This window comes from Nomascus leucogenys, chromosome 4 (assembly GCF_006542625.1).
Source record: "Nomascus leucogenys isolate Asia chromosome 4, Asia_NLE_v1, whole genome shotgun sequence".
Lineage (NCBI taxonomy): Eukaryota > Metazoa > Chordata > Mammalia > Primates > Hylobatidae > Nomascus > Nomascus leucogenys.
Window position 1 is genome coordinate 135,388,983 of NC_044384.1, and position 14,771 is coordinate 135,403,753.

General features: G+C 33.3%; 1 protein-coding gene across 3 annotated transcripts in view; it reads left to right on the plus strand.

Moving 5' to 3' along the window:
• MSR1 (macrophage scavenger receptor 1) overlaps positions 1-14,771 on the plus strand; it is a 431,365-nt gene that overhangs the window by 260,122 nt on the left and 156,472 nt on the right. For all 3 annotated transcript variants that reach the window (XM_030812343.1, XM_030812339.1, XM_030812340.1), the window contains exon 3: positions 8,481-8,636. The gene's annotated coding sequence lies outside the window, so the exon portion shown is untranslated. The remainder of the gene's footprint in view (positions 1-8,480; positions 8,637-14,771) is intronic.

Sequence of the window (14,771 nt, forward strand, 5' to 3'; positions counted from 1 at the left end):
AGCTATATAGTGTTTTAAATTTTTGTATTGTAGAATTTATTTTTCCATCATTATTTCTACACTGAGGGATCATTATATGTATGTGTGTGTATATATAATGTATACATTATATCCATATATATATATATACACCCTTATATGTAGTATTACATTTCTATGATTTTACTTTTTATGGTAAAATATTTAAAATTTTATAAATATGTTAATATATCAGAATTAGATATGTTTACTATTCTTTGAAATTTTAAGTGGAATATATTAATAATATTTATTGAAATATCAATGTTATGCACAGTCTCATCAAGTTCCATTGCCTTCTTCATTTTCAAAAAATGTGCTTATCTACTCCTTAATCCATACATTAATATTGTGAAGTAATATCTTAACTCACACTCCCTCCTCCACTATATATGGTATGAGTACACATAGGATATGTATTCATATCCATTTATAACTTCCTTCCTCAAGTTTCAGAAGATAAGTTATTTAATCACTTGAAAGCATTTATCATGACTTCTTTGGCAGCAAGATAATATATTCTTCCCGCTTAAAACATCTTTCTAATTTCCTTGGTTTTAATAAACAGGAAAAAATGGAAACATGGTTTTGAAAACCTAGACTCATTTTTATTTTCAAAGAAAAGATTTGACAAGATATTTCTTGCATGAAGTCACATTCTTCTCAGAAGCATAAGAATAACATAGTGGCTGATCAGATATTATGTCAGGGAAGTGTGAAGTTCAGGTGGCTCAAAAGCTTCAGTCTAATTTAGCAGTTAAAAAAAAAAACAGTGTAAGCTAGGGAAATTAAGGTGGTATCTCATTCATCGGAAGCAATTTCTCTCAGTTTAATAGTGTTTGGAAAACTGATAGGGCAAATTATTTATGACAACTGTGAAAGAAAAGGTGAAACTTGGAGCTTCTTTTATAGACTAAAGAATCTGTATATTTCCTCCTCCAACAATTCCTTTGATTCCTTCTAAACAATGATGGTTCAAAAAAATAAGTAATAATTGAAGTTTTATATGTTGTAAATATTGGGGAGATGATGTCAATGACAATTTTATGTAAATTATGTTTTAATAGACCAAGCAGATCAAGTAGTTACAGTTATGTTTTAATAGACTAAGCAGATCAAGTAGTTACATCACACACACACACACACACACACACACACACACACACACACACAGAAAGTGAAAAAGAGAGAGAGGAAAAATCTATTTCTCCACTAGTAATGTTTTGCTCTTGGCTTTTTATTTTATTTCTTATCACATTCAATTCTTTCTCAATAAATGTTTAATGTAATAACGTTGTTATACTAATGAATTCATTTAAATTGCTGTTTTTGTTTTTGGTTAATACCTTGGCCCTTCTTCCAATCAAAGTAGACCTTTAAGTTGAGACACTTGGAGGATGAATCATATACCTGTCTTTGAGTGCCAAAATAGTTTGGTGAAACTTACAGCACAGAAAATAATCTTGAAATCGGAAGATTTTGACTTCTAAGAGTACATTAAATCATAGCAGGCTAACCAAGCCTTGAAGAAGGAAGGGAATAATGTTTGTCTGTAATCAATAGATTGTGAAGAGGATATGAATATGTAAAAACAGTAGTCATTAAATTCTAATAACCAACATGGTTGTATATTTACTTGTAAAAGGCCTCCACAGTAAATAATGGGATGGTGAAGATGTCTGAAACCTGGGAAATGTAGAGAAGGAGGCTGAAAGAGAAAGGATGCATTGGATTCCATGTTTTCTGGGTGAATCCAACACAAAGAAAATATTTTTATTTTATTTACAAAAGCCAGTTTCATCTGTTTGCAGTGTGAACATCAAATATTAATAGTTGCATTTATAATATCTCATTTCCATGTATAATTGAACTATGTCAAAACCCAGTCTGACACGTTATAGCTTTTGGTTAAACCAGCAAATGCAATTATGTTTCGCAATTGGAGTCTTTTTCAATCACTTGTTAAAAGCACAAGTGTTTCATTTTATTTTTAAAAAATTCACTTGAAACTATGAAAATGATTTAACTATACATGATTTAATTATATCATAAATAAGAGGTAGGAGAACAACTGAACATATCAAGTTGTAAAAAATAATTTTCAATGATTTTTGCTTTGTGATTCTCTAGAAGCTAGAAATTCTTTGTGACAGTAGGACCTGGACACATATTCATAAGATTACATATTCTATCAAATTCCTTGCTTTCTCTCTGAATAATTGTGAAGTGGAGGCAACATATTATTGCCTAAATAGTTAAATTATTTCACAGGATAGGCTTTCTGGTCACCATGAACAATTTGAAGTGTTCTCAACATTCTAAAATTATAAATGCCCTTCATCATTAGGCTGAACATTCAATTAATCAAGTATTTTTCTCATTTTCCTTGGAACCATTATGTTATAAAATAGATTTAACTCTGCAAGAGTCTTCCATGCATATAAAAATAATCAAACTCAATATGAAGTACACTTAAGGTATTCTAATCTATTCTACCTCCGAAATAACTGCATACAAATGAAGTGTTAGAATCAATTTTATATTATATGTTGTTTAATAACGTAGTTTAGCTATAGATATGTTAGCCTATGTCTAATAGAAAATATATGAGAAATTTGAAATATGCTGAAATACTTTTCACTAAATTGTAGGTATATACTTGCTTCAAAATGTTTTCCAAACTAATAATTGAGCTTGATTTTTCAAGCATGTAATTGTCAATTAATAAATTCTGTAACTGTGCACTCATAATCTCTGGCCTTCTAAAGGAGTTAAAAGAGCTTCCAAAACTGACAAATTCACTCCCAAGTTATAGGTTATGCCTTGGGAAAAACATGGATCATTCTGCAACCCAGTGACTAAGTTATGTATTTCCAGAGCCAATAATAGGCAGTTAAGTTCACTGCCTTTCCCTAGCAAGGCTATGTTGAAAGGAAACAGTAAGAATAACTAGCAATAAATTGGTAATTTTTTTATAAGTAAGCAAAAAATGTTTATTGACCTATTTTCCATTCCCAGTGTAATAAAATCAAATTTTATTGCTCTTCCAATATTTTACTTATCCTTGGAATTTAAGCATATTCAAATATATATTTTGTTGAGATTTCATATGACATTGATAGAGTGGTGAAAACAGTGTGTCAAATAATTTAATACTGGTTATACATTTTATTGTGAAGAGCATCACAGTAAATGATAGCTAATGTTGTAATTATAGCATATAGTTGTCAACTGCTATTGCATTTGATGGTGTTAATTATAATCATGGGAGAAACATTTGATTAAATATTGTCTTAACTTAAAAGATCTAAGTTAATAAATTGTTGTCTAATTTACACGTATGTAATCATCTTATAATATTTAATATAATATTCAGAAGTAAATACCCCTTGAATGAACTTTTGGCATCTAATTAGGAGAGTTCAAATTCAAAATATATTTTACAGGAGAAATTCTTAAAAGATGGCAAAGGGTATTAGAGAGTGATATTTTAAATTTCTCATTAAAAGCATCATGGATATGCCAGAAACCAAGAGCTGTTATGTGTATGTCTATACATATTTATTTTTACAATAAATATATTTGTCGTGTATATTTATATAATTTTTTCAAAGAGCATTACTTACAAGAGTAATCAGAAAATCTAAATATCTAGAAATAAATCTAACGAAATATATGCAATTATACAATAACATCATGAAGAGAGTGAGAAAGAGAATTGTTTATTTTACTTTTCATGGGATACAATAAAACATTTATACATTAAATGTTCTCTAAAGGACCTGGAGCAACACTGTATTATTCTGAGATGTTTTTACCCTTACTTAATCACTGTTTGTTTCTAGGCAAAACAAACACAACACACACACATGCACACACAAGTTCCTATTCAGCAACTAGTGTTTCAAGCAGCAGCTTGTTGAGACTATGATGCAGAGAGATTTGGATCTCACCCGGGTTCCACAATAGCGTAGCTACATGACATTGAACAAATTACCTACCTTCTCTGATCATTCAGCTTCATCCCTACAATGGGAATAACCCCTATACCCCTACTGGCAAGACAGAACTGAACTGGCAGACACAATGTGCCTATTAACAGTGTTTGGAACTTGATAAATATTAAGTTACAGTTTATATCAATCCTCTTCCTTTTTGCCTTCATATCCCTAATATGAGTTTTCTATGTTATTTGAGAAAATGCAATTCTACTACAGAAAACAGGAAAACAAACCAGGATGAAATAAAATATTATGAATAGATGGTAAGTAAATAAACTACCATGTGAATATGGAAAGGATTCATGAGACATATTATATAGAGAGTAATTTAATAGCTTGTAAGATATGCTGAAGATAAAATAAGTGGAATATGTAGTAGTACCTGCCAAAATTTTGATTCCTAGATAAGAAGGAATAAAAAGACCAAAGGCCAAATCACACAGCTGCCACCTCTGGGTCTCTAAATCAACCACCTTTGATAACAAACTGTAGGGTTCTGTTGTGGGAAGTCAGGGACCCTGAACTGGGGGACCGGCTGAAGCCATGGCAGAAGAACGTAAATTGTGAAGATTTCATGGACATTTATTAGTTCCCCAAATTAATACTTTTATAATTTCTTACGCCTGTCTTTACTGCAGTCTCTGAAGATAAATTGTGAAGATTTCATGGACACTTATCACTTCCCCAGTCAATACCCTTGTGATTTCCTATGCCTGTCTTTACTTTAATCTCTTAATCCCGTCATCTTCTTAAGTTGAGGAGGATGTATGTTGCCTCAGGACCCTGTGATGATTGCGTTAACTGCACAAATTGTTTGTAGAGCCTGTGTGTTTGAACAATATGAAATCTGGGCACCTTGAAAAAAGAACTGGGTAACAGCGATGTTCAGGGAACAAGAGAGATAAACTTAAACTCTGACTGCCAGGAAGCCAGGCGCAACAGAGCCATATTTCTCTTCTTTCAAAAGCAAATGGGAGAAATATTGCTGAGTTCTTTTTCTCAGCAAGGTACATCCCTGGGAAAGAGAATGCGTCCCTGAGGGTAGGCCTCTGAAATGGCCTCTTTGGGAGTGGCCGTCTTTTATGGTTGAAGCTGTAGGGATGAAATAAGCCCCAGTGTCTCATAGTGCTCCCAGGCTTAGTAGGATGAGGAAATTCCCGCCTAATAAATTTTGGTCAGACCAGTTGTCTGCTCTCAAACCTTGTCTCCTGATAAGATGTTATCAATGACAATGGTGCCGGAAACTTCATTAGCAATTTTAATTTCACCCCGGGCCTGTGGTCCTGTGATCTCTCCCTGCCTCCATTTGCCTTGTGGTATTCTATTACCTTGTGAAGCACGTGATCTCTGTGACCCACACCCTATTCGTACGCTCCCTCCCCTTTTGAAAATCACTAATAAAAACTTGCTAGTTTTATAGCTCAGGGGGCATCATGGAACCTGCCAACATGTGATGTCTCCCCTGGGCGCCCAGTTTTAAAATTTCTCTCTTTTGTACTCTTTCCCTTTATTTCTCAGACCAGCTGACACTTAGGGAAAATAGAAAAGAATCTACCTGAAGTATCAGGGGTGAATTTCACCCGATATCTGGCTGAATTTCCCCTGACAGCATTCCTCTCTGGCTCCCTAAGCCTGTCTCCAGGTGAGTTGACAACTCCAGCTGGGATTCAGTGTAATTGCACCTCCAGCTCTCTAGCAGAGCAAGGGTGTGTTGGCCACAAGCATGTTCCTTCTGTCGAGTCCTCATTCTCAGTTCTGGTTCCCTTGGACCATGTCCCTCATGTATTAGAGGAGGAGGAGTGTGAGAACGTGGCCAGCTTCCTGCTCCAAGCCCCTGGAGTCACAAATCCAGCCTGTATAGGGGAAATGGTAAGGCTTATGAAATGAGATTTCTGGAATTCAAGCTAAGGAGCATAAAACTATGGAATAATTACAAAATTGAAACTGTATGCTGTTAGGAGACCTACTACCCAACAACAAAGTGAGTTTCAACATTGTACATTTAAATGCAGTGCCTGAGAAATAATAGAACCTTTTCTTTTGTATCTATAAGGAGCTGAGACTCCTCTAATCACCAGTTATACAGGTAATAAAACTATAATTAACCAGATCATTAACAATGACTACAAATGTTCTTATTTTCCAATTAAAGCAAAAAATAAAATCTATGCATTCTAAATACATTTAGATAAAATTATCTCATCTCATTGAAAATATAATAACTATTTTCTTTTATATCACTGATTGCTTTCAGTTAGGAGGAAAGAATAAGGGCTAAAATATTATCAATTGGTGGATTCTTCATTTTGATTTCTCTTACTGTACATATAACACCAGTTTTTATCTCCTTTTTAAAAAGTCACTTAAAATGTATTTATAAAAGTAATAACTAATACTAGTGCCTGAAAGCAAGAGATCATTCTTCTTAGATGCCTATGTACAGGTCTTACCCTCAGAGCTGATTATTTTTGGGAGACTTACCTTCTGACCATGCTAATGGCCGGGCAGTTCAATTCTTTCTGTATACCAATACCATCATCTCTATAGAAGATATGGGTCCTTACTGGTAGGGAATATCTTCAGAAGATATAATGGGCACAACTGCTTTCGATTCCCCTTTTTTTCAAATAAACACAAAATACCTCAACATTTTATTGAAAAGTCTAATATTTTAAGGAAAGTCCTGATGTGTGAAACATTGCGTGATGTCATAAAGGAAATATTCTGAAAGCGTGTCCTGTGCTCACTTGTTACTTGGCAAAAGTAATTATAAGGCAACCATGGTATGGACAAGACTTTTTGGTGAATTTGGAAGTTTAATTCCATGTCTTATAGAGGAAGGCTGTAAAACAAAATGTTCTTTACCTTCTATTAATGGATAGTTTAAGTTTATTTAGGTAAAAAGGCATTTTCCTATATCTGTCCCAAATCTGTGAAGGACAAAAGTGTACATATAATCTGTCCCAAATCTGTAAAGAACAAAAATGGGTCCATGGTTCGATTGGGAATAAATGATATCTTTATTAACACAGTAGGTAATATCAACAAAAAATCATCAGCAGATAAGACATTTGAAATGAAATATGGAAAGCTGCCTGCTGAGAGTGGGAGTAATACAAGAATGCACTTTCTCATTTCTTCTATTCATTGTCTCTGAGATCTTCACAAATGCAGTAAAACAAGAAAAAAATTAAATGTAATGACTGGAAAAGAAGTAAACATTATTTGAGAGAGTTATCACTGTATTATATAGAATATAAAAAACATACATTCAGTCTTGTTTCTCTTGTTATGGTAATTGCAAAGCTTTGAAATATTATTATTCAATATTGATAGACATGATGGATCGTATCTGAATATTGCAGAGTAGAATCGAATGCCTAGAGGGATTAAGAAATACACATTTATAGAAGTCTTCACCAACAAGGCTTATTTCTTTCTTAGAGTACAAAATTTTGAAAACCTTATGACAGCAAATGGTTTCATTTAATATTTACCACATTTGTAGGAAGAAGATACCATTAGTAGTTACCTTTTTAAAGGAGTAGAAAATAAGGCACAGAGCAATGCGATGATTTTCAATAGTTAGGACTAACATAGTTGATTTGTTGAACAGCCTAAAGCCATTTCACTAATTCATAATGACAAATGCAATCGTCACAAAGATCGAAATAATTGAGTCAGCATGAGCAGTACATTTCCTCTGTACCAGAAAGTTATAGAAATCCCTTGGTGAAATAGATTTAGAACAGGGGACATTAAATGGATCAAGTGATAAATGGCATCTCATTAAACAGATTCCCTAGTTAACAATCGGAATGACATGACCAACAGGACAGGCCATAGTCAAAGTGGATTATACCCTATGTGTGTCTCTATACAAGAGATAGTCTTGCTATTGGGGCTGTAAGTACCCCAGATCTTACTGCCAAGGTTTCTTCTCCCTTAGAAAAGGCTTAGATCTTTCCAGTGTTTGTCTCTGTTGCTCACGTAGATGTACTTCTGAAGATTCAGATACAGTATCTTTATCCAGTCTTAATCTTTAATCATGATCACTGCATCTTACCGACAGAATCTGAAGTAAAATGGCTTTGCATTTTAAAAGTGTAGAATGCTAATTCTAATAGAAGTAATACATATTTACTTGTATTTGCACTTTTGTTGTCATGTTTAAGACTCTCCAGGGATGGTCATTTTAAATATAATAGCAGGCCAGTCTGGGAATCACTGCACCCTAAATCTGGATTATCCACTAGAGAATGGCAGAGCCTGAATAGAATTGGATGTATTGTTATTCACGAAGGAAAAGCGATTGCAACACTTAGAACATGATACTTGGGACCTGGCTACAGCACATATTCGATTAATTAATGACTCAACCCATTGGAGTTGGTTACAACTGAATAAATGAATTCCTGATTAAGACTTAGTTTGAAATCCTCATTCTCCTTTTCTAACCAGAATGCTGAAAGTTACCTCTCCAAAGGTACATGACACCAAAGCAAGGAAAAGCAATAGAAGGCAGCCCCAAAATGAAGAACCAGGTATCCTTACAGGAATACAGTGAACCACAAAGGGCTGTGTGAAAATGCATTTGCTGCAAGCAGGAACATCAGGGTGAGACTTTTTTCTTTTATTTTAAGTATAATATATAGCAAAACTCTAGCTTCTGTGCTAAGATAAAAGGAAAGGATTAGAGTCCGTGGAATGTCAGATTTGCAGACATGCCAAAATATCAGTTGCAAATATTTGAGGGAAATCTTCCAAGACTAAAAGTGAAAAACCTTTCAGCTCATTGGTTATCAAAACTAGGACTCCAAATCGAACTGGAACCTAGTAAGTGAGTTGATGATGTATCCTGGAAAACGTTTCCAGATATAACTGTAAACTGAGCAGGGCTTAGTCTGCATGCTTGGGAGATTGGATTCCACACATTTTTAAGAAGCTTTTCTAGAAATGTCATCATTTACTTGTATAACCAAGGAGTTCACTTTTGTGATAAAATTCAAATATCAGCCACAGCTACTTGAATCCACTAAACAAGTATTGCGAAAAGAAAATAAAAACTCAGGACCCCAATTCACTTTACCAAAAGAAAAAATGAAGCTGAAAGCTGAGTCATGAAAGAATCTGCCTTTCCTTTTGTTCCTTAAGCAGATAGCTACAGATAAAATATTAAATATCTCCACTCTGTGTTCACTTCTATCTTATGTAAAGTGTAGATTCACTGAGCAGGAGAGGAATGCATAAATGACTATTCCTTTACCTGCTCATTTTCTCTTGCAACTTGTGTGTAAGCATACTCGCCCCTGGCTTTCCTCTCTAGCCCATTTTTTCCTTTTAATATTGAACCTCTCAAAATCATCTTTGGAGAAGGGCACAGATGAAAGACTCTTTCTGTGAATCTGTGTTTTTTAATTCCAGGAATGTCCTTAACCTTGGCAAAATAAACTTCTAAATTGACAGAGGCCTGCGTCAGATAGTTTTTGGTTTACAGACATAATTCAAACCAAACATCTTGTGCAAAAAAAAAAAAAAAAAGATTATAAAATATATCATTGAACAAAACAACATTGTAATTAGAATATCTGAAAAATATTTGTCATCTAGTGAATACATTTTTTGTGAAAATGTGAAAATATTGAGGAATTAACTCATGATTTTTTTTAAAGACGTATTCTTGCATGTAGATTTAACTATAGAATAATAAAATTTTCTAAGAAAAAGCAAAACAGTTTTAAATAAACAAATTAAAAAGATAGGAGAATTCTATGTGGCCAGTGTGTTTAAACACAGAATAAATTATACATTTAAATTTAAATTATAAACAGATATTTTTCTTTTTTCTGTGTAGCAGTCCTTGATACAGATTTTTCTGGAATTGAAGCTTTAGCTAAATAAAAAATAAATACCTAGAAAAAGATCTATGGTTAAAGGCTAGAGCATTCAAGATTCAATGAACTATTAAAAGTGATTGCTTAGATTTATAAAAATATTGCAAAGTAAAATTGACAGAATTATCTAATATTTTAGAAAATATATTTTATTTGGAGTTACCTAGTTAAGCTACTGGTTAGCCAACTATTACAATGCCATTTATAAAACATTCATTTTTTCTCCAGTGATTTTGTATGTCTCGTATCATATACCAAATTCTTCCTCAAATAGTTTCTAGATTTCTGTTCTAAACCATTGTATTTCTTGTCTATTTCTGAGCAAATAATATCAAGTAAGTAAAGTCTTTTCTCATCATTTTTTATTTTAAGAGTATTTTTTAATAGTTTATAGTTATTCTAAGTAACTTTATGATTATGTCATAATGGTTTAATGAAAACAAAACACACGAAACGTCTCATTTCTAATCTCATTTCTAATGGTTAGAAAAAGATTACATGTACTGGCATTTTGGGAATATTTAATCTCCTCATTTAAGCACATGGCATACATCTCTAATAATTCAGTCTCTACTTGAAGAAGTTTTATCTTTCCATATTTTTTCCCATATATTTCTTGCAAGTTTAGCATTAATTTTTAAATTGTTTAATTATCTTACTATCATGAATCATATCATTAGGCTTATCTTTTCTAACTCATCACTTTGAGTTATGTATTTGGCTTTATTTTTTTAAAAAAATGAAAAGAACAATAGCACAGAGCTGGTTTTTGTAGAGCTGGAGAGAGATGTGATGATTTAAATATATTAATCTTAAAAATTAATAATTAAAATATGGAAATTTATTTGCCCACGGTTGCATACATACCTAAAATCAGAGGATCATCACTTGCCCCCCACAATTTTTGTAAAAGAAATAAAATATAACTTCAGAATTATGTCTGAATGCATGAATGAATTGTTAATATCTAACTACTTCCTAATTTAAAAGATGCTTTAATCATGTGCATTTCCATTCATGTGTATTCAATATATTTTAAGCAATCCTTGGTAATCAAGAAAATCTTAGGATATTTATTTCTAGTTTTGTTAGTCTGAGGCTTTTATAAAATGTGAAGATTTGTTACTATATCAATTTTGGTAAAAGAGAGATGCATGACCAGAGGGTGGAGAACCAAAGAGCCAAAAAGGCAACAAATTCCTTTGGCTTGATGAGAGGCCACCACTTCCTCAGCACAAACGATGAGCTGCCGGCAAGTGTCATCATGAAACATGCCAATGCCTCCCGGGGCCTGAAACCACAGACATCTTCTTCATCTGGCTTTTGGTGGAATTTTGAATAGACCATTGCAGGACAATTTCTTCCAGTCCTTGTGTTTCCTTTTTATTATTAATACGGTTGTTACATTTACAGAGAAAAAGAGCTTTTATATAACATAAAGCACTTTTTTGTGTGTTACTTTCAACTAACGTTCTGTTTGTTTTGAAGACAATTCATCTTAAATTGATATAGAGAGCCTAGAGTACAATTAAAAGTATAATTTTGTCCAATTGCCAATTAATCAGGAGTTAAAAGCACTTGAGCAGAGAATTGGCCAGACCCTGCAGTCAGAGGAAAACAGGGACCTTCTCTGTCATATAAATGAAGACCTTTCCCACTGAAGGGAAAAACTCATAAAAAATGAATAGGCATTATTGTCACATTATCCACATCATTTAATTTTGTCTTCTGTCTTATAAAATTTATCACAGAACAAACAGATGACATTGGATGTATGTGTACTACTACTGGTGACTTAACTATCAGCATGATTTAGAGATTCTTCTATAGCTGGGCATATCTTTCCCTTTGATGCTTTGAAAATTAAAGCAGATTTGATCACCTCTCCTCAGTCATAATCATTTGCATTTTAGTCTCCTCTCCTTGTGGGACCTTAAATTTAGCAAGGATGTTATTTCCCAGTTCAAGGAGAAACAGTCCCTGTCAGAATGCAATTGTACATTTGCAAAGAAATAAGTTGATTTTAACAACTGTTCACAAGCACAACAAAAACTTTGGGCAAAGTGAGATGTCATCTTTTACTGTGGTATGAATGTGACCACAATCTTATTATAGTTGCAAATATAATTTATATTCTTCCTGAAACAGTTAAGTCTCTTGTCTGTCATTACACTCTGTTACATAACCAAGAATAGTCTTATCTTTCCAGTGTTGTATAGGCTACAGTGGCTTCCCTTATCTTTTGGGCACTTGAAGAATATTGGTGAGTTTAATAATTTTTGAAAAAAGTCCTAAATGATAGCATAAACGTAGAAGGACTGATATATATACCATTGTCCTTCATTTTCAGATAGCGTCCTACACATAATGTTGCTATCAGTATGTGCAGGGAGAATTTAAAAGGCCCACAAAGATGACAGGCAGTTGTGTCCAGTTGCATACAAATGACAACTGATTTTACTTTGTCTCTAAACTCATAATGACACTCACCCTTCGCTTCCTCTCCAAGATTTATCCACAGTGAACCACGGAGTTCTCTAGTGGTTATAGGCTGTGTTGTTCTTCCTGCTACTGTTTGGCCCCACCTTCTTTGCATCCATTAAATTTGGGTTCTTAAGAAAGCTGACAATGTGTCTTCCCTTGTAGCCTTTTGGGCCTTCTTTTGGCTACCCTGTCTAAAGTAATTTTATTTTACCTGCAGTACAGCAGCTGTTTATGTATCCTTTACTCATCCATCCTGCACATGTTAGCACACATTCTGTACTCAAGGGAATAAAAAGGTGACTTACTGCTAATAGAATTCCGGTAATTCATTTGTAGAGAGTCTACCTGAAGTTTAAAAATTATTAGAACTGTGGCCAGGCATGGTGGCTCATGCCTGTAATCCCAGTGCTTTGGGAAGCCGAGGCATGAGGATTCCTTGAAACCAGGAGTTTGAGACCAACCTGGGCAACACAGCAAGATCCTATTTCTACAAAAGAATAAAAAATTTGCTGGCCATGGTGACGCATGCTTGTAGTCCCAGCTACTTGTGAGGCTGAGTCAGGAGAATTGCTTTAGCCCAGGAGGTCAAAGCTGCAAGGATCACGCCACTGCACTCCGGCCTGAGTGACAGAGTGAGACCAGGCCTCGAAAAAAAAAATGTATATATGAAAAACCTTACTTAGGGCTTAAAAAACACTTCTGTGTTATCCTAATTTTTGTCATCACCATCCTCGTTATCATCAACATCACAAACACTAATGGAGCAGTTACTTTTTAGGGGGAAGGCACTGAACTAAGGCATTATCAGAATCAGCTCATGCAATAATCTCCCTTTTGAAAAAATACAAAAAGTAAGAGAGGTATCATGAGGAAATTCATAATTAGAACACATAAGTATCTTTCTTGGAGTTATAAACATGGATAAGCATGTGAGTCAAAATTATGGAAGAGTGGTAAGTGACTTTTTAGAGTTGTTAGAAATACAAATAAAATTACTAATGGAACCAAATGTTTCACTTCACTACATCACAATTTTCTTTTTTTAAAGTGCATATAATGGTAATATTTTCTTCATGGGTTTGTAAAAGACAAAAGAATTCATATATTTAATATGCTTATAATATTTCCTGGCACATAGTAAATAATAAACATCTAGTAATTGTGGGTTTTTTTGTTGATTTAGTTGGCAGGTCAGAGCTACAATGATACAGTTATCTTTGAGATATCTAAAAAGCACTAATCCTAATTTGCTCTAAGTAATATATTTTAAGTGGTATTAATTACTAATTACTTTTCACTAATTTATTAGTTTGGTAGATACTTTTGAGTGCCTATGACAAAGAATTAAAGCTTAAGTACAGATATTTTCTTAAAAAATATATTTGCTTTATATTTCTCCTTATGATCTGGCTTATTTTCACTGTAATTAACCCAATTGTATCTACAGAATTGTGTGTAATTTTGATAATGCCTCATTAATTAAATGTTATACTGGTCATATCAGCAACAATTGTCACCTTACAAGAAAGGTTAAAAGACTGTTTAAAACTTTGCATAATTATCAAAGTTGTCAGCAGGACTTAAATTATGTAGGATCTAAAATATCTGTATTTTAGAAAAATGAGTGACTGAAATAATCTGAGTTTATACCATTCTGATTTATTTTGTTGGAAACAAAGAATGAACCAAATGTGAGTGAATGTGAATGGAGAGTAGCTTTAAGATGTATTAGAATGTAGAGGAACTTCACATTTCCTTATAAATCCCAGTTCTGCTGACTGCATCAAACACTTTGGTAAATAATATTGAACCAAATGTCTGTTTATGTGGAATAAAAAAGTATAATACCACAAAGAGAGATCATAAAAATAGAGAACATTTTTAATGAGTAAGTATAGTGCTCTTTAATGGACAAAAAAATCATTCCAACAATTTGACTGTGATAGATGCCTTTTCTTTAGACTACCAGCAATGAAATGCTAGATAGTAATTCCTCCAGAATTATTTCTATTAAAAATAATATAGAAATATTACTTAAAACATTCACAGTGATCTTCCTCCCTAACCACCATTTATTTTTAAAATCTATTTACATATTAATCTTCATACTGTGGGCAAGCAATTTTTTGAGAAAAATATTGCCATCCTTAAATTGATGAATAATTTTTCCATTGCCTTTTTGTGTTTAACTTAGTAGGTTCATATTTTAGATTCCCAAATGAAATTAGTTTAAACAATATAAAGAGAAATTTCAGTGGTTTTGAACCATCATTTTCTGTTTACATATTGCCTCTTTCTTCTGAAACTCCAATAAGATGGATATTAGACATTTTAAGTAATCATGACCTGGTTTCCCCGTTTTTCTCACTCTGCC